The following is a 21326-nucleotide window of genomic DNA, read 5'->3' on the forward strand; positions in this document are numbered from 1 at the left end:
AACAACAGGACTCTTCCTAGAAGTGGTCTCCTGGTCAAACTGAGCAATTGATGGAGAAGGGCCTTGGTTAGACTAGTGACTGAGAAGCTGATGGTCACTCTAAGTTGGGCTCCATGATCATATATGCAGATCAAAGAAACTTACAGAAGGACAAACTTCACTGCAGCACTGCACCAATCTGGTCTTTATGGTAGTATGGCCAAACTCAATCCTCTCCTCAGTGAAGACACATGAAAACCCACTTAGAATTTGGAACAAAACACCCAAAGGACCCTCAGATTGTGAGAAACAAGATTAGCATAACATTAGCGTCCTAACAGTATAAAGTGTGATAGCAGCCTCATGCTCTGGGGCTGTTTTTCAGTGGCAGAGACTGAGGGACTCATCAGAGTAAAAGGCGATCTCAATACAGCAAAATATAGAGATAGCCTTAATGAAAACCCAGTTCAGAGGATTCAGAACCTCAGACTGGGCAGAAGGTTCACCTTTCAAAATGACAATGACCCTAAGAACACAGTAAGAATGGCTTGTAGACAACTCTGTGAATGTCCTTGAGTGGCCCAGTGGTTGACTGAATCCAATCAAACATTTTTGGTGAAAGCTGAAAATGTTTGCCAGTCCCCATTCAAACTGACAGAGCTTGAGAGGTGAAGATGGGAGGAGAAGAATGGCAAATAACAGCAAATTGCAGATGTGCAAAGCTTGTCACATTACAGTCTTGAGGCTGTAAAAATGTTTCAACTAAGTATTGTGTTAAGGGAATGAATACTTATGCAATGTACTTATTTCAGTTTTTGCAAAGTTGTTACAAATCTGTTTTTTGCTTTGTCATTATGGTGTATGGAGTGTAGATTGATAAGTTACTTAAAGCTGTTTAACATAAGGCTGCAACATAACAAAACATTACAAAATGAAGGGGTATGAATACTTTTGCAAGGCACTTTATGTAATCAGTAGAGCGTTGGTGACTTTTATGCACTATGCAGCCTCCGGTCTGACTGTTGTTTTCCATAGTCCTAAACACTTACACTTTCCAATGATACCACCTACAACTGACAGTAGAATATCTAGCAGGGATGAAAATTCACAAACCTATGGACTTACTGACTTATTGACAACTTATGACTCATTGCATATGTGGCAATCCTATCACAGTGCCACACTTGGGTTCACCGAGCTCTTCAGAATGACAGTTTTTTCCACAAATGTTTATAAATGTTTATAAATAACAGACTGCATGGCTCAGTGCTTGATTTTATACACCTGTGGCAATGGGTCTGACTGAAACGCTTGAATTTAGTAGTTAAGAGGTGTGTCTCAATACTTTTGTCCATATGAAGTCAAATTAAGTTATGAGTTAGCTTACTTAGTATTTTAAAAGTTCACTTCCAGAACAAAAATTCACAAGTAATGTACTCATCCAAGATGTTCATGTCTTTCTTTCTTCAGTCGTAAAGAAGTGTTTTTTGAGGAAAACATTTCAGGAATGTTCTCCATATAGTGGACTTCAATGGTGCCCGTGAGTTTGAACTTCCAAAACGCAGTTTAAATACAGCTTCAAAGAGCTCTATTCCTAAAAAAATTTAATTCCTAAAAAAATGTACAATTTATATACTTTTCAACCTCAAATGCTTGTCTTGTCAAGCTCTGTGTGTACTCTGTGTATTCCAGTTCCAGTACTTCAACTTCGAAATCGCTGTCCTACATAGCCTTTTTTGTAAAGGGTGTTTGACCTTCTTTGCATGTTCACTTTGTAAACACTGGGTTGGTACTTATGCAGAAATTAAGGGCGATTTTGAAGTTGTAAGAGAAAATAATTTGGGAGTTTTTTGACATACCCTAACTTTATTGACCCGGAATGCACAGAGTTCACGCAGAGCTAGACAAGATGAGAATTTGAGGTTAAAAAGTATATAAATTGCACTTTTTTTTAAAAAAAGAAAATAGCTGATCGTTTCGCTAGACAGGCTGGGACCCAGGAACTATGTGGAGAAAAAATCTGAAATGTTTGCCTCGAAAAACATAATTTTTTCACAGCTTAAGAAATAAAGACATGAACATCTTGGATGACAAGGGGGTGAATAAATTATCTGTAAATTTTTGTTCTAGAAGTGAACTTCTCCTTTAAGTTATGTACAATTAACATGCTTGTTTGGATGTTGTTAAATTAAATGTGATGATTACCTTTTTTAAATACTGCTGACTAGGATTTACAGTGTAATATTCATTGGGGGGGAAAACGTCCACATTTAATGATCAAGAATTGATATGAAGAGGATTTACACACCATCTCATCTATACGCTTTGTACTGCATTAAAAGAAAACAGTGGCAGTACCTCTTTCCTGTGCACAGTAGTTCTGTATTCCAGACACACATCTTTTCACACATTTTCAATCAGGTTCAAAGGCTCTTGTTCCATGATGAAGGTAAATCGAGTAAAATTGAGTGAGGACATCATTTCGTCTGAGGACCACCTGTGGCTCCAGGTATGAGCTGAGTGTGTTTTATGTCTCTGGGGAGCTGTGGAAGAGAAGAGCCTGTTCTGGTCGTAATTAACACAAGCCTGTTGATTCATGGATAATGAAACAGAATTCATTAACACTCTGTTAATTGCCATCTAGCTCTTACAAAGTTTTCACTCAGTTCCGAAGAAGGAATGGAGAGGTGAGAATGAGCAGCTCATCCTTACAGGAAGCCGCGTGACTCTCTAAATTCACTGGCATTGAGGTACCTCAAGTCTCGCTTGACAGCAGGGGTTTATGTCCGGTCACATAACCCTTTGTGCTTTAAAGTGAGAGCCCCTTCAAACGTCATGCCTAATAGAGCCTTTGAATCTGTCTTTTATAGCCAGTACTCTTAAGAATATTACAGATAAATTGTCTCAGAACAGTCAGTTTGTTTTCTTTCTTTATGGAAAGAGGGCACATTTCTAAACTGATCCATTCTCTAGATAAACACTAAGACAATACAGTAAGCCATATAGTGTTTCCCAAAAGGGAAGTCCGTGTTTATTAATGATATTAGCTTGTGGTTGTATATTATATACATTTTTCTGCACACAGAAAAAAGCTTTCCTATAAAATTATGACTTCATACTATAATCACTAAGAAACAAAATAAGATTTAAGAAAAGTTTGTAGAGAATAATATTCTCCTGTTGTGATTGTTTTTTTTCTTTGATTACAGTATTTTTGAACTGTTTTTTTACTATAGTGAGAATGTTTAAGCTATTTAGATATTTTTACTGGAAAACATGACTGTATCAGAAATACTTATTTTTCCTCTTTTCTTATCTTAAAAATCACTTTAAAATCAAAAGTTGTTTTTGTCATTTGAGATCACATTTATTACATACTAAAGGCATATGTGACCCTGGACCACAAAACCAGTCTTAGGTAAAACAAGTATATTTGTAGCAATAGCCAAAAATAGGTCCAAATGAAAAAAAAACAAAAAAAAAATTATGGCAAAAGTCTAAGTAAAAAAATATTCCATTAACTTATTTTGTAAATTTCCTAATGTAAATATATCAAAACGTAATTTTAATTAGTAATATGCATTGCTAAGAACTTCATTTGGACAACTTTAAAGGCAATTTTCTCAATAATTTGATTTTTTTTTTTTTTTTTTACGCCCTCAGATTCCAGATGTTCAAATACTTGTATCTCTGCCAAATATTGTCCTATCCTAACAAACCATGCATCAATGGAAAGCTTATTTATTCAGATTTCAGACCCTTATGTCTGGTTTTGTGGTCCAGGGTCACATATTAGATTTTTACTTCTGAACTCTGAACATGCATAGTATGAATCCTATACAACTAAAAACTAATTTACTACAATGCACTTTTAGTTAAACATATCATGGCACACATAATACTTTTTAGAGAGCCTTGAACATTAGTTATATCACATGACTATAATCATCAAATTGTCACAAGTTTACAATTTTTGTAGAAAGAAAATGAAGGAAATATAAGCAACCATTAGATTAAACATGTAAGTCAGCAACATGTTGGTTATCTAAGAAACCCAGCTTTCATGTTCCATGTCAGTTCTGTCTCTTGACAGTCCGTGACAATTTTACACTGATAAATTTGTGTAAAATTCATACGAATGTCTACAATCCACAATCTTGTTTGAGCAACCTGCTTATACCCCATTGAGGGTTAGGTTATGGGTTGTCAGGTCTGTGTTTTTAAAAACTACCCATATTATGTTGTTTTTAACCCAGCATTTCAACAAAATAAAGAGGAAAAAACCAAGCAAACCTGTACGGATAAAGTAGGGACAACACCTAAAATATATAATTGATTGGGGTTTAAATTAACGTGATGTTCTTGTTATTTTCTTTTCCCAACATTAGAGGCAATCAGTAACTTTTACTTCTTTTACTTGGCTATAAAGTGACATTTCCATATGGCAGTGCTATTGACTTGATTTGATGTCCAATGCACTGATGTCCAATGCACTTCTAACCATCAATGGGGTAGAAGTGCATTGTACAAAAACATACGAATGAGACTGTATGAATTCATGTGAATTTTCCGAAACGTAAAATAGTTACAAATTGCTGTGATATTGTGTCATCTGGTCAGACAATAGTAATGAATTCTCAACAGAGCAGTACGGTATACTGGTGTACAGTACGTATGCATATAAAACAGGCTTTCCTTTTCTCTGGTTTGCTGTGTTGTGAGCACTTCTAAGGTCTGTCAAGCACCACATCAAAACAAACCTGCATCTCACAGTCTCCGGGGAATTCCACGACACCTCTTCCCAGTCCAAGGTACGGAGAGACAGGGTTTTTTCATCTCCTCTAATGTTCGCTCTTCCGATCTGTTCTGAGACAGCCGCTCCTGCAATGATGAGTTTGTTAGCTCACACCGTCAATCAAAACACGAGGAGAGATATCAGTCCTACCTTTTAGCTTTGAAAGGCATCTGTACTGAGATGAAACACCCTGCTGATGGTGGAATCAAAGCTGCTGGTCCACCCACAGGCGGTACTCGAGAAGCTAAGATTGTTGTGAGAGTCTGGACCGCTTTGACAAACTGTCATTGGTCCGGTGAAGTAAAACGCCCATGTTGACCTTGGAAAGCAGTGACAACTCAGACAGCTTGATAACTTTCTGTTGCATTCTCAAAGAAGCTTCCTGCGAGTTGATTGTAACCCTATGAAAGAAAATTCAAGGCCGTTCACATTCACCTATGAATTTCCACAATTAAGCCTTTGTTTACACCAAAAAGTCATATTAGAAGCAGCGAATTTGCTGCAATTATTCATAATTCCAACAATTCGAGAGAGTAGCTTCCTCATTTGCCTGCCTAATTCTGCCTTTTAATTTCTTGCATACATTTGCACATTAATTTTGCCCATTGTCTGCTGTGAGAGCTTGTTTATTTTAAAAAGAGATTTCCTGTGTGATGTTTTTCACAGGAGTGGAGCGCGGTTGGGTGGCGTTCCAACTGCGCGTGCTGATCATTTGTTTTGTCCTCATTTACAACCCACTGTTTTAACACGTTCACGGCCACATCACAGAGAGAGAGAGAGAGAAAGTGATGTCTACTCTGAGGCAAATGATAACTTCACTGATCACTTCACTTCAGGTTAGTTAGTGAGTCATTTTGTCAGTAGTACAGTCAATCAAATTGATAAGATAGATTGGTTCATTAAAGGGGATGTGGATTAGTTTTTAATATTAAAATATTTTCACCTATCCCAGTCTAAAATCTAGACTAAGTAGCTGTAGGGTAATTTACCCCCAAAATGTAAACGCTATATAGGTCATTCTATAATTGTGGGTACATCTCATGTCCGTGAAGTATATTTTTAATATATTTTAATCAGTATAAAGCCCTGATTCCTAATTTTTTTGAACACGATTATATTTTTCCCAATCACACTACTATATGTGACCCTGGACCACAAAACCAGTCTTAAGTCGCTGGGGTATATTTGTAGCAATAGCCAAAAATACATAGTATGCGTCAAAATAACTGATTTTTCTTTTATGCTAAAAATCATTAAGAAATAAGGGAAAGATCATGTTTCATGAAGAGATCTTGTAAAATTCCTATTGTAAATATATCAAAACTTAATTTTTGATTAGTAATATGCATTAGTAAGAGCTTCATTTGGACAATTTTAAAGGTGATTTTCTCTATATTTAGATTTTTTTTTTTGCACCCTCACATTCCATATATTCAAATAGTCATATCTTGGCCAAATATGGTCCTATCCTAACAAACCAATGGAAAGCTTATTTATTCAGCTTTCAGATGATATATAAAGCCCAATTTCAAAAAATTGACCCTTATGACTGGTTTTGTGGTCCTGGGTCACATATGTTGAAAAAGCCATATCTTTTGTTCAAAAATGATGTTCATATCACATACAACCCTGCTATTCAGCTGTCAGATTTTGTAAAGTTGCTCATTCTACTAATTCTAAGCATGAAAATTACCTCAAGTATAAATTAATTTCATAGTTTTGCCCTCAGTTAGATTAGGTTATTGTATATTGTGATATAACTTGTTTTATTTGCGTCCGAATAACCATTGTCAACTAAGTTGCCCACTAGAAAACCCCCTCAAAAAGGAATGGTTGGTCCCATTCTCGCATAATTTGCACAGTATGATTATATTTTCACATGAATGAAACACTAGAAGTTATGTTCTCTCTCCTCCTATTAAACTAGCAAACCTGTGTCAAGAGTGGATTATTTGACTGTCAATAGTGTTACACAAGTATTATTGCTGCAAATTTTAATAAGACAATTTAACTACAATTTATGTTTTGTTTATGAAAATATATATTTCTAAACATGCCATATGCTCAGTAGTTCTAGGCTTCCATGTTGAGTATAGACCTGTCAGCTGTGTTACCCAGTAAAGGTAACATGGTGGACAGCAGCAAACATAGATGGTATTTTATAAACATATTTCTACAGATCACCTTTATTTATACAGCACTTTATACAATATAGATTGTTTCAAAGCAGCTGTAAGGCCATGTTTGGGTTTTTAGAAACAGGAAAACATTTTTCTTCACATTGTCAAATTCTAAATGTACCCCTAATTAAAGAATGACCCATATCTGTATGATTCTATAAGAAACATTTGCTGTGTTTGTTTTGTCCATCCAGGCCACACTGTTAATAAAAAGGAAATATGGTAGAAATATTTAAAAATTTACAGATTAATCTAATGGTTAAAACAAAAATAATAATAATTCCATTAACTGAAATAATATTTAAAATAACTGAAATGAAGTAAATAATGAAATAATGAATGAAAATCAGTTACCTTTATAATATACTGACAAACATTTTTAAAAGCTAAACAACTAGTTTTCCAACTTTTTTTTTTTTTCACAAGCTAAGGTAAATACTAATACAGAAGCTGCATGGTGTCATATACACAAATACAAAACCGTCATTGTTAAAAATTAATGTTTATTGCATCATGAGCAACATAAGATGTAACAGTAAATGGTCACACTTTATTTAAGGTCCCATTCTCACTAACAAACTATTATTTATGACTTTTGTGTCAAAATCCTAACAACTGCTTATTAATAGTTAAGTTTAAGTTTAAGTGTTAAGGTTAGGTATTAGGATTAAGGGATGTAGAAATATTCCCATGGGAAACGTTTCTTTAAACCTCCAATATGTCAGTAATATGCTAATAAGCAACTAGTTAATTGTCGGAACTTGTCCCTAAAACTTTGCTTTTTTTATTGCTTTTTTAAAAAACAAAACAAAACCAACATATGTGAGGTGTCAGACAGAAAATTCTGGGAATTTATATATATATATATATATATATTTTTTTTTTTTTTCACTGCAAATTCTAATATGACTTGCTCTTATTTACTTCCAAAAACTGTACATTTAACAGTATTTTACTATAAAATGATGATATGTCGCATTACAATTGTATTATGTATTAAAATTGCTTTATTTTATCTATTACAATTTTACCTTATAATGTATTAACCAATTAACAGTCTTTTAACATTAAAATTACAATCATTTTTTAACTTTTAACAATTAACCCCTGCTGGCAGATGCTATAACTTGAACCATTTTGTAGTCAAAAAGCATGTCTCTCTCTCTTGAAAGGCATTCATTTTTCATCTAATCTAATGCACAAATATTTCATTATATTATAATGCACATTTTACCAGTGACTGCCAATTTTTGTGGACATTTCTCTTGTTCGCCTGTTCTCTTTTCTTACCGTCCTGTCCGAGCAGAAGACTGTTCATCTAAAATCATAGCGCCGGTGACTGTGGTTAGGATGTGTGTTCACTCTCTATCAGATTTGCATAAATAACCTCCCAGCATGCCTGCACCACTGCCCAGGTGCAAGGACATTTGCATATAGAACTGCGATAGGGCTCCCTAGAGTCCCCTTAGCAGCCGCAGAGCGAATAGGGGGTCGGTGGCGGCACAAATGAATTCGGAATTAAAATCCCACATGTGTGTCCTCTGTGAAGTCGTAGAGGTGTTGACCATAGAGACCTACACAAGGAAACCACTGTTTAATGAGAAAGTGATTGATTCCTACAAAGATTAGTTAATTGATAAATTCATTTATTTTGGACAGACGTTTTTATTGCAGACAGATGTCTTAATGACTAAAAAGACACATTAATTCAAAGAGATAATGACTCACACAAACACTTAATTTACCTAAACCAAATTAAGATGTGTCCACTATTATTAATGTTTTGTTTTCAATCTTACATTAATCTAATTACTGCACATCATCAGACTATTCAAATGACATAGGTCAGCATATCTAATTTAAATTACATCCCATTCAGATTTTATCTAGCGAAGAATTCGAAACATTTAGGTTACACTGAAGCATCTCATTCTATACACAACTCACACTACAGTAGAACCAACTCATATTATAACCATGTTACTCATTCTGTATTCAACCAGGACATTACATACTTAACTCACATTATATACAAAATGTAGCTCAAATCATTTTATACTTAACTCTATAATCAACTCAAATTAGAAGATCATACTACAACCAACATAAATCAGATATACAGCAGATTTTATATTCATTTTATATTCAAATCAGATTTTTATTGGTTTATTTCACCTGCAACTCAGAATATACCAGACTCATGCTATAACATTATAACTAGTTATACACCATAACCAACTGATAATATAATCTTTTTATTTAATAATCAGCTCATTATACAGTCATGGCCAAAAATATCAGCACCCTTGCAATTCTGTCAGAAATGCAACCCTTCTGTTAGAAAATTGTTGCAGTTGTAAATGTTTTGGTACTCACATGTTTATTTTATTTTATTTGTTTGCATTGGAACAACACAAAAAAAAAGAGAAAAAAAATCAAATCTAATACAGTTTCACACGGAACCCAAAAAATGCACTGGACAAAATTATTGGCACCCTTAACTTAATATTTGGTAGCACTTCCTTTGGAAAAAATAACTGAAATCAATCGCTTCCTGTAACCATGAGTGATTTTCTTACAGCTCTCTACTGAAATTCTGGACCACTCTTCTTTTGCAAACTGCTCCAGGTCATTCAGATTTCTCCCAACTGCTGTTTTGCGATCTCTCCACAGGTGTTCTGTGGGATTCAGATCTGGACTCATTGCTGGCCATTTCAGAACTCTCCAGCGCTCTCCAGACCTCTGGTGGAGACGCAGCTTTCTGACACTGGCCACTACGTTGCGCCCCAGAATTCTTTGGTAATCATCAGTTTTCATGATAAGGCATCCAGTGCCAGAAGCAGCAAAGCAACCCCAAAACATCTTTGAACCTCCATTGACTGTAGAGACTGTGTTCTTTTCTTTGAAGGCCTCATTTCTTTTTCTGTAAACAGTGCCATGATGTCCTTTACCGAAAAAGCTATACTTTTGTCTTGTCTGTCCACAGTACGTTCTCCCCGAAGGATTGTGGTTTTGTCACATAAGTTTTGTCTTGCTTTTTTATGCCTTTGTGTCAGCAGTGGTGTCCTCCTGGGTCTCCTACCATAGCGTCCCTTTTCATTCAGATGGCGACGGATAGTGTGAGGTGACATTGTTGTAGCCTGTGTCTGCAGATCAGCTTGAATTTGTTTGGAAGTTAATCAGGGTTATTTATCCACCATTCAAACAATCCTTTGTTGTAATGTTTCATTAATTTTGCTCTTCAGTCCATGTCCAGGGAGGTTAGCTACAGTGCCATGGGCTGTAAACCTCTTGATGATATTGCACACAGTGGACACAGGAACATTAAGATTTCTGGAGATGGACTTGTAGCCTTGAGATTGTCAATGTTTTTCCACAGTTTTTTCTCTCAAATCCACAGACAACTATTGCCCACACCTGTTACTTGCCACAGGTAATGTCTAAATACAAATTACAGGAGCATCTCATGCTTGTCATGTAATTTTGACAAGGTGCCAATAATTTTTTGTCCAGTTCATGTGTGAAATTTTGTCAAGTTTGACTTTTCTTCTCTGTTTTCTTTTTTTTTGTGTGTTGCAGTGCAAACAAAAACAGTAAACATGTGAATACCAAAACATTTGCAATTGAAACAATTTTCTGAGAGAAGGGTTGCATTTGCTGACAGAATTGCAAGGGTGCCGATATTTTTTGGCCGTGACTGTATACTTAACACATATTATTTCATTACATAGCTAATTTAGATTTTAAGACATATTCAGTAGCATTGTTCTTTTAATCTTTAATTAACCTGTTTAATCCATGTTATTAATACCAGACTGTAACATATAATGTTATTATACTTAGGAATCAAAACACCATATTCTACACCCAACTCCAGATTACAACCAGCTCATTTATTGTCAACTCAATCCTATTCTACAATGCACCCAGATTATAATGATTACAATTCTTATTTTTTTCAGTATACAAATTATATCCAGCTCAGATTCTAATGATTTTATCCATAGCCAGCCTAGTGGTGAACACATATTATAACCAGCCTATTCTCTAACTGATCCATAATGTAATAAACCTTTATCTAACTCATATTACAGCCAGTCCATTCTATGCCTAAACTCATATTATTACCAACACATAATATAACCCGTCCATTTCATATCCAATCCATATTATAACCAAATAATTCTATGTTCAATTAATTTTATAACTAGCTCAGATTATAACCAACTCAGATTATAAACAGCTAATTAAATAACAAAACCAGATATTAACCAGCTAATTCTATACCAAACTCATATTATAGCAAGTTAATTCTGTAACACTTTACAATAAGCTGTCATTTGTTAACATTAGTTAATGTATTAACTAACACGAACAAACTATGAACAATACATTTATCACACTATTTATTGTGATTTTAATAATGCATCAGTAAATGCTGAAATTAACATTAACTAAAATTAATAAATGCTGTAGAAGTATTGTTCATTCTCAGTTCATGTTAACTAATAAAGCTAACTAATGTTAACTAATGAACCTTATTTTAAAGTGTTACCGTTAATACCGTTAATTCTATAACCAAACTCTGTTATAACAAGTTCAATTTATACCAAACTCATATTATAACCTGTCCATTTTACACTCATAATGTAAATTGTTTATTCTGTAACCAACTCAGATTATAAATAGCGTATTATACAACCAAACTAGACTTTAACAGCCCATTCTACACCCAAGTCATTTTATAACCAGCTTATTATATTCATATTACACCAAGGACATTCTGCATTCAATTCAGATTTAAAGCATCTTGAACTAACCCAAATTAAAAAGGGCTCATTAAAATAATGTAACACAAATTATAGAACAGGAATACAAGGAAATGCATAGAAAAGAATCAACAGCACCGACTGTGACGTACATCTGTCATGAAAGACTCATAATCCTTGATGATAGTGAACGCCTGGCCTCTTAGCCTGCAGCAAATTCATCACAGCCCTGCCCGTCACAGCCATATGACACTCGTTAGAGATGTCAAAAAGACTCAGACGCTTAGTCATTTCACATTTGCAGGCGGTGAACGTGAGACACGAGTTTAACTAGCTGCCAGGTTGGCAAGCCAAGTCTGTAGAGGATTCCCATTGAAATGTTTACCCTGATTCCCATCTCAGGAAATGGGGGGATCATCTCATAGACGAGCCCATTAACGGATGTATTGTGCCCAGCCACGTTAGCTTTGGAAAGCACTGAAGAGTGGCGCGTGCCAAAAGAAGCAAATAGCACCATGCCAACAGGAGGCCCAGTGGACCTGCACGGGGATAGAAAGCGATAAGAGTCATTAAAAGGCAACTGAAGCATCAGAATGCCCATAAACAGCGTGGAAAAAAAATTCCACGAAACAAATGTTTTTTTTTTTTTCAGCTACAGGTCTTTTATGTCTCAAGGGTTTATTTTTTATTAAAGCTGGTTTGCTAACTTACTTTTCTCACAGTAAAATTGTCTTGGAAACTTTTTACCATGCCTTTGGCATTTATTTTTTGCTGCTTTTCAAATGGTTTAATGCACAATGATTTTATTGTTTCACTCTTTTGCCAAACCAAGATTTGGTCCATTTTAAACTATAAAAAATCCATTATATCAGTACTGTTACATTGTAAAAACTATAATAACTCAAATAAAGTCACAAATAAATATAATCTGTTTTGATATTTATTGTGTGAAAATAATTTACATTTTTCAAAAAAAAAAAAAAAAAACAATTTCAGCATTTTTTCCAACATTTTAGCCACTAAAAATGTTTACCGAGTTTACTTACCGAGAAGACAACTCTTCAGAGCATACTTGATTTGAAATATTAGACATGATGTGTGAGGAAAATAATGGTAAGTGTCACTTGTAAACAGAGTATTTTTATAGTGCGTCATTTCTAATCAGTGTGTAATTTTGTCATATTATGCAAAGCATTATTTAATTGTGTTTATTTATAAAATGTTAGCTATGAAATTGGCCTTGGCAAGACAAAGGAGTCAGTCATTTCATTGAAAAATGTTTAAAATGTCATATCCATCACAGAATGTTATCAAACTGAATACATCATTTGACAGATTTCTCCTGTGATTCATGTACGGCACACTTGAACCTTGTTAGCAGACAAATTAAATAATGCAATGAGAGAGTGAAAAGTATGTTTCAAAAGAGTTAGTTAACACTTTATTTTAAGCACCAGTTCTCACTCTTAACTAACATTTAGGAGTTTTATTGAGGCAAAAGTCAATTATTAGTTAATGGAACTGGGTTACACTTTATTTACATTTAACTGTAAACGTTTTCACCAGTTTCAACTTAAAAAACTTAAGTTAAGCAGCTGCCTTAAAAGTTTAAGTTAAATCAACTTAAACGTACAAGCCATTTCAACTAATAAGGTAAACCAACTTAAAAGTACAAGTACACTTTATTGTAGTGAGTTGAAATGACTTGTAGTACTAAGTTGATTTAACTTAAAAAATTTAAGGCAGCTGCTGAAGTTTTTAAATTGAAACTGGTAAAAACTTTTTACAGTGTACTTCCCCAAGAAAGTACTGGTAGTATAAAGTAACTACACAGGTTAACGTTAATTGCTATTATGTACATGCGGAACAGGATTGTAAAATAAAGTATTACTGTGAATTTGACCTTAAAATAACATGTGCTCATAAACACATATTAATTTTTACCCTTTATGTTTTAGATTTATTTTACAAAGTCACACTGTGCCAAAAGTATACATCTGTGGTTCCATGAAGAACCTTTATTGTCCATGAAAACCTTTCCATTCGATAAAATGTTCTTTAGATTACTAAAACGTTCTTCACGATAAGAACAACTGGTTCTTTAAGATCTAAAAGAGCTTTTGGGGAACCAAAAATGGTGCCTGTACAGCATCACTGCGAAAGCCCCCTTTATTTTTTAAGAGTCTAGGTGAAGAAGCACCCGAGTAAATAGACTTTTACGGCACACAGCGTGATTTGGGGTTGAGATTCTGCAGAGAGAGGGGATGGGATTGAGAGGAAAGAGTCTTGATTGCTCCTGAGCTGCGGGCTGAGACAGAGGCATTGATATTAACGACATCGGTCTCTGAGCGCAGGCCTCTGGGCTCATGTTATTTGCCTAATATGTTCTGCTCGAAATCTGCATTGTGCGGAGCCATTGAACTGCATAGAAAAGAGAGATCAATATAATACGTTTGGCATCAAGCCAAAATGATCCCGACAATGCCAGAGACGGGCATTCGGATTCAGCCGTGCATATCGCCACATTTTTTGGGGGGGAGGGGAGAAAATAATTCAGCGTGTGTTGCCAGAAAGTAGGAGGCGCGCTGCCTGGGCCTGATGGGTTGGGTGCCACATGGGCTGGCAAATTGGCTTGGCGATCAGACATGGAGCTCCATTCAGGAGCAGAGATGAAAGAGAGCAAGCCGCACTAATTTCCCTAACCCGATGAGCTTGCTGGGGTAGATGGAGCGCTCCGGGCCTGGGCCGTGAAGGAAACTCACCTCTCATTACCGTGGGTGGAACTGCTTTTCCTTACCAACAAATTAATTTTTTTGTAAAGAGCAAAATTACTTGTTCATTATATATACAAAAAGTTTTTATATTAATGGTTCATTACTAGAATATGACAGCTTTAGGAAAAGCTGAACATTCCCAAGTATCCACCTACTCAACCACCGTCTTCGCCTCTGGGAGTTCGCTAATATGCTCCTTTCCTCTGATAGTTCCATGCTAATTTAATTTGTTACGCTAAAATAAAAGACATTCAAATTACAGTTTAACAGCTGACCCTACTGGTTTTTTTCCTTCGCCCGAGACTTTCAAATGTTGTCGTGGACTGTGCACAAGCGCAGATTAATCCATCAGCAGGGGCCCTGTCAGAGCGAAACAGTTCGGGAACGCTGTGTGAATTCTCGTCCCAGCACTCACACACCCACCGGGCTCCCCCGCAGCCACTCAGAGAGCCCCGCAGGAGAACCAGATTAAAAATGACAATCACCGTGTGTGTCGCCTCCCTTCGCAGGAAATGCAGGTGTCTTTGTTGAAAGATGCTCACGCTACAAAAGCTTCTAATTATCTGCGGTTATTTTGTCAGTTGCTGGCGTGACACAGCTCTCTTACCATCCTTTCGCAGTCTGCACCTTGTTTTTCTCATATTTTGAGAAATTCTTAACATCTTGGAAGACTGAGGCATAAATTTGTTTTATTAAAGACAACACTACATAAACACACTATATACTAAGCTATTTTGCATGATCTCACAGTCATGTGGACTTTTAGTTCAGGTCTTAGAACATACAGTGAGTGCTACTGTTGATCATAATTTTACATATTTTTTTTTTTTTTTTTAGCATGGCTGCAGAATGGCTGCTTCAGCTCTAATAAAATATCACAGTATTACTATTTTTACTATATTTGTGATCAAATAAATGGAGCCTTGAGTCTGAGACTTATTTAAAACACTGTGAAAAATCTTACCAACCCCCAAATTAAAGGGTGAGTTCACCCAAAAATGACAATTAGCCCATTATTTACTCACCCTCAAGGCAATCCTAGCTGTATGTGACTTCCTTCTTTCAGATAAATGCAATCAGAGTTATATTAAAAAAAATGTGGTCCCTTGAAGCTTTATAATGCGATGGGCTTGTGTTTCTCTTCATCAGTCCAAAACAAGTCCAATAAAGTGCATCCATCCATAATAAATGAATAAAGGCCTCCTCTAGCGAATCAATGTGTTTTATAGTAAGAAAAATATCCATATTTAAAACTTAATAATCACTTTAATCTAGCTTGCACTAACAGTTTTTCATGGAAGCAACTCCGGGCGGACACGCAGTGGAGAGGTCAAAACAAAACAATGGTCATGAATTAGCAGTACAAAATAAGGATTTGTAAGGAAAAATGTTGGAGGATTTTAATATAAGCCAAGAGGACACTCCTTTGCTAAAATCAGGAAACTTTGCTTCCTTTGCTCCTGTAAACAAAGAATCACAAGAATCACTGGCGCATGCAACGCCTAGATCCTATGTTATCCACTCGGAGCAAACTAGATTCAAGTGATTAACCCATTAACCAATGAAGATAGTTCCAAAATAAGTAAAACCATAAAGCTTTGCATCAAACAATACAAAAACCAAAACAGGGGAACTAAAAAGCAGGTCTGGAACAGCGTTAAGTGGATCGGAGTGAACATTTCTCCTCAAAACTTCCTGTATTCAACAGGGTTTTCCTTGAGTAATCCAAAAAAAAAAAAAAAAGAAGAAGAAAAATCACACACTACACTCAACTTCCACTCTATAGCACTCACACACTCTGAACACCACAAACACAGACGCGGTGTGATACAAACAATAAAATGTTCCTGTGCACTTATAATAAAAACAACAGTCTTGCCCAATCAGATTAGAGAACTAAAACTCTGCTTTTTTTTCCCTACATGGATCATTTAAGCTGTCAGATATAATGCTGCATCTGTTCTGTACTGTTCAGATTCTATACTGAGCAAAGCAGCAGTCTGTTCTGACTATTAGGATTTATTCATTTTTACTTTTACAAGATATTGTGGCTGCCAACCAGAAAATTTACAATGAATCATAAACCATTCTAGATCCTACTTAAGGTCAGTCAACTGTCTTTCATCTCAGCCTCCCTCTAAATGTGCAGTGTTTTTGATATACATACTCTGACATGCAGTTTATTGAACTATTTATTTAACATTTTCTTTTTTTATATTGCTGTTTTATGAAAGCAATAATCCACAAGAGTTTGTGATTTACAGTGATTGTACATGTCATGCTTAAGAACACCTCTTACCTGTTGTTAAATCATGTCCAAATATTCCTGCACAGTAGGTGAAAAACGTGTTTAATCAGTATGTCTGAATTCATAGTCTTAGGTGAAAGGACCCAGGTGACCTACTACTTTTACGACTACTGGACGCTTTACCATCCCATGAGACCATGGGAAAGTTGTGAATGGCAGTGAAGGGACACAACTGCCGTAAGTCAATGACATCATGATGGATGTAGGGATTTCACTGATACACTGTGGAAAAAAAGTGATAAGTTGACTTAACTTAAAAAAATTGAGGAAACCTGTTGCCTTAAAATTATTAAGTAAATAATAATAATAATAAAAAATAAGTTCAAGTTCACTTTACTTATTTTTTTAATTATTATTTACTTAATTTTAAGGCAACGGGTTTCCTCAATTTTTTTTTAAATGAAATTAACATCACTTTTTATAGTGCACAAGCTTTATACTCTATAAAATGTAGTTTTTTAATGGTTGCAAAGCTTTTTCCTCATTAAATGTAGCTTCTACTTAGTATGCAATTTCAAAAGCACTTATGGTAAACTCTAAAATGTCATAAGTTGACTTTACTTTAAAAATTTTTTTTAATAATAATAATTTCACTTAAATTATTATTTTTTAAATAATTATTTGCTTAATGCTTTTAAGGCAACGGGTTTCCTCAATTTTGTTAAGTTAAGTCAACTTACACTTTTTAGAGTGTTTGACTTGTGAGGCTTTTTCTTCTTTATCATGGCTCCTGAATAAAGTCTGACATATAAAATAATAATCAGATTTTTTTTTTTTTAATGTAACATGTAACAGTATATATATGAAGAGTTCAGATGCAAAACCAGCTAAATCCATCTGATGTATTTCTTTAAAATGAGCATTTCTTTCTGGCTACTTTGTATAGGTTTCTATGTAAGTACTGGTACTTTTGATTGGGCTGAGGCTGGAATTTAGCGAGTTTGAGGTAAAAGTATTTGATGGACATATAATATGTGTCAGGAGCATTCACTCAGTATCATTATCTCATTTTTAACCGAGATGGCTTTTAGCTGGTTTTGCATCTGAACTCTTCATATATAGTTTGCATATGTGTTTTTGTTGAGTATCTTATTGATAAATCAGGCTTTTGTAGCTCATATAGTACGATATAGTGAGAATATGGAGCTCATACTTAAGGAAACAAAAACTTTAGTGCAGTCGCTGATATTTATAGACATATTGAAGATAGATTGACATATTCTGAAATCAATAAGATCTTTTTATAGCAGACTACTTGCTTAAAATGCAAAGAAATATCAGTTGTCATTCTTTATCTCCAATAACATTTCTTAGGAAGATGGTATTTAAATGCTTATTTTTGTGATCAAAGCTCTGTAGATTTTATCGTAGGAGGCAAAACATATATGCAATACAATGACATTTGAGAGGTGTACAAATAAATCGTCTTCACAAGTGTGATATAAAATTTGCATATCAAATATGATGTAGTAAGCTTTATAGGGTTAAATTATAAAATGTTTAGACACTTGCTGGGGAGGAAATTTCTGGAGCATTTGAGACTGGATGAGGAAGTTTAGGTAAACATCTAACCCATGACGATCTTGATCAGTTTATGTAAACGCCTTTACGAAACAAAGCATTTGGCAGTTCAAGAAAGCTGTGACGACTCCTAGTCTGGAACAAACAAAACATTGAAATGACTGCGAACACAATCCTTCCTCAGCAGCTTGGCTGTAGCGCCTCACGTCTCCACAACTTTCTCATTGGCTTTCTGTAAACTGCTCTCCCGCTCGTCCCGGGGGAAATCAGTTTAACATTACTGTCAGTGTCGTCCTTGGAGGGCCATGGAAGTGGGCCCCTACCCATATGCAGATGGCTAATGCAACGCCGCTAATTCACTCTCAGTGTCATGTGCAGTCCCCCGGCGTGTCATTGGGGGAGTGCACTGGCCTGCAGGAAGTGAGGAACTTGTCATTGGGATGAATAATAGAATAGAGGGGCATCTTTACATGGTGTACTACTTCGTTCCCGACGCAGGGTTTCTGCACTCGCGGGGGAGCGGGAGCTTTCGAGGCGGCCGTAGACATCATGCTATGTGTGTGGGTCTCTGATCAGACATGGCACAAGTAGGGAAAGTCTCTGGAACTTGCAAGAATTGTCCTGTCTACACTGGAAAGTGCAGCAGTGATGAAGAAAAGATGTTGTGGGCTATAGGGGGCGCTAGAGTACACCATTTGAGTTGTGAGGTGAATCTGCAGAACAGTTGATTTAGTTTGTATATCACTGAAGACATACAATCGTACACACGTAAACATATCCTCCTCTTAAAAAAAACGCAGATTTCACGCCTTCCCCTTTCATAATCAAACCCTACATGGCCCGTCATCAGGTGAGAAGTCACTCTCTATACAGTTACAGCTTTACTTTAGCTTATTGTACTTTTTTTTTTTTTGAAAAACTTTATATGTGCTCATGCCCTAGTAATGTTTCATTACAAAAGACATGCTTGCTATTATGTGCTGTATGCTTGTTTTACTGTAACTTATCTCTTTTTTTTTTTTTTTTCATTTACTTGAGCCTCTGTAAAAAAAAAAAAAAAAAGCAAGCCTTTTTTTTCTTCTAAAAAGAGAAATCAGTCTTTTAAAATCTATATTTTTATTTGTTTTTGAATTCTGGTTATGTAATGTCATTGTAGATTTTTAAAAAGACAGGCAAAAAAAAAAAAACAACCCTGCTAATTCATATATTCTAATGTTTTTATTATGCATATTTCTCTAGTTTTAATGTACTGGTGCACCTGCACAAACTAAGACAGCAACAACACAAATAGCAGTTCCTAAACCATATATTTGCAGTATTTTCTAAAACCAGTTATTGCAATATTGTTCTTTGACATAATATAGTATAATATAATATAATATAATATAATACCTGAAAATTTTAGTTTAGGGGTGTTTCTTTAACTATGGGCACTTTTGGTAATATGAATGTTTATCAAATAAGCTCTCTTTATCGCACTATTTAATTTATTTTTTTCGCTATCATTGTGAAACAGTGGACAAACATGCACCTTATAAGAATTATGGCATCATTGTAATTTTTTCTCAACTGTTGTTAACAAATGTCATTTCTGCCACATCTGAAATTATGTATTGTAGAGTGTTTGACAACATTCTGTGGTGGAATTGACATTTTAAATGTTTTTAGTAAAAAATGACAAACTTGTTTGTTTTGGTAGACTAATTTAATAGCTCAGAATTTATATATCTTAAATAGACACTGTTATCATATTTGACAAAATTGATTTGAAATGACAATAACAATAGTCATGTGCAATTTAAGTTATATTTAACATGTTTTTCACACATAACAAGTCTTACATTAAACATGCTTTTTACAGACACTGTTGTCATCTTAATAAACACTTACTGACTTTTTAAAACACTTTATTAGAGGTAAATGCTTGTTTTGGAAAAGACAGTCACAGAAACAATGTAATTTATGTAAAACTGCATATGCAAAAAAACTTTTAGTTTATCATTGTTTTTTTTTTTTTATAAAATGTCATTTTTTAATCATTCTGTTTTTCAAATTTAAAATAGATCAGGGACAAGAGTAAAATCTATACGAGACATTTAATAAATATGATGAAAAAGTTTCCAAAACAGTTGTAATGTGACCTTCACATACCAAAAAAGCTTTTAAAAACTGAAATGTAAAAATGCCTCAAGTTAAAGAAGTAGCCTTATATCTGTTCACTGATGGCTGTAGTCTAAAACTGGCTAGTGAACAAAAATGAAAGGAAACAATTGCAGGTGGGACCAAGTAACTGTGGTCTTGCAGAAACTGCTGTGAAGGTGTGAGCGTGTCGTTCATTCGTCTGGCCTGAGCGTGTCTCACGGAGCTCTCGCCTTATTTAAGATGAAAAGGAGGATATGAAGCAGAAAGGATGCAGCCCCCAGCAGAGAGCTGCTCTTCTACCATCATTTGATCTCATATTGTAATCCCAGGTGTTTTGAATAATTTATGGAATACGGCTTCTCGTTAAACAGTAATTTATATGTGTCGCAGAGAATAGATTCTGCAGCCGTGCACATGTAAATAATGAAAGCTAAAATGCTTGTGGTGGAATTTGATTAATAGTAATAACAATAATAATAATAATAATAATAATAATAATAATAGTAATAATAATATTTCAAGCATAGGACTGGAGAATTTAGTTCAGGTTTAATATTAAAAAAAAAAAAAACAGAGGCATAAGTAATAAAATCAATTATCTTAAACACCGAAAATGGTTTGGAAATAGGTATTACATGTCAGTAATGTATCAGAACTAAGTCTGTTCAGCATTTGTGTTTCTGAGAAAGCACTCATAAAAGCTGACAGCATGCTTTCAGATTATTGTGTAGTGACTGTTTCACAAAGAGCAGAATTAACAAAGATCAGAACAGATCTTACTCCAGCAATCAACACTAAGCGCTCTCACCATGTGTTTTTCAGAGACAAAGTGGGCTCTCACAGGAAGACAGGGGTGCA

The sequence above is a fragment of the Labeo rohita genome, chromosome 20, assembly GCF_022985175.1.
Source record: "Labeo rohita strain BAU-BD-2019 chromosome 20, IGBB_LRoh.1.0, whole genome shotgun sequence".
Taxonomy (NCBI): domain Eukaryota; kingdom Metazoa; phylum Chordata; class Actinopteri; order Cypriniformes; family Cyprinidae; genus Labeo; species Labeo rohita.